The sequence below is a fragment of the Myxine glutinosa genome, chromosome 3 (genome assembly GCF_964187855.1).
Source record: "Myxine glutinosa chromosome 3, kmMyxGlut1.1, whole genome shotgun sequence".
Classification (NCBI taxonomy): Eukaryota; Metazoa; Chordata; class Myxini; order Myxiniformes; family Myxinidae; genus Myxine; species Myxine glutinosa.
The window spans coordinates 193700917-193701948 of NC_136263.1; positions in this window are offsets into that span (position 1 = coordinate 193700917).

Here is a 1032-nt window from a genome sequence, read left to right on the forward strand (position 1 = left end):
TTGTGTTAGTGTTGAAAAACCACTTTTCGCACTTGTGTTAGTGTTGAAAAACAACTTTTCGCACTTGTGTTGGTGCAGGAAACCACTTTTGCACTTGTATTAGTGTGGGAAAACCACTTTTCGCACTTGTGTTAGTGTTGAAAAACCACTTTTCGCACTTGTGTTAGTTTTGAAAAACCACTTTTCGCACATGTGTTGGTGCAGGAAACCACTTTTGCACTTGTATTAGTGTGGAAAAAACACTTTTTGCACTTGTGATGGTGCAGGAAACCACTTTTACACTTGTATTAGTGTGTAAAAAACACTTTTTGCACTTGTGATGGTGTTGAAAAACCACTTTTCGCACTTGTGTTAGTGTTGAAAAACCACTTTTCGCACTTGTGTTGGTGCAGGAAACCACTTTTGCACTTGTATTAGTGTGGAAAAACCACTTTTCGCACTTGTGTTAGTGTTGAAAAACCACTTTTCGCACCTGTGTTGGTGCAGGAAACCACTTTTGCACTTGTATTAGTGTGGAAAAACCACTTTTCGCACTTGTGTTAGTGTTGAAAAACCACTTTTCGCACTTGTGTTAGTGTTGAAAAACAACTTTTCGCACTTGTGTTGGTGCAGGAAACCACTTTTGCACTTGTATTAGTGTGGAAAAACCACTTTTCGCACTTGTGTTAGTGTTGAAAAACCACTTTTCGCACTTGTGTTAGTTTTGAAAAACCACTTTTCGCACTTGTGTTGGTGCAGGAAACCACTTTTGCACTTGTATTAGTGTGGAAAAAACACTTTTTGCACTTGTGATGGTGCAGGAAACCACTTTTACACTTGTATTAGTGTGGAAAAAACACTTTTTGCACTTGTGATGGTGTTGAAAAACCACTTTTCGCACTTGTGTTAGTGTTGAAAAACCACTTTTCGCACTTGTGTTGGTGCAGGAAACCACTTTTGCACTTGTATTAGTGTGGAAAAACCACTTTTCGCACTTGTGTTAGTGTTGATAAAGCACTTTTCGCACTTGTGTTGGTGCAGGAAACCACTTTT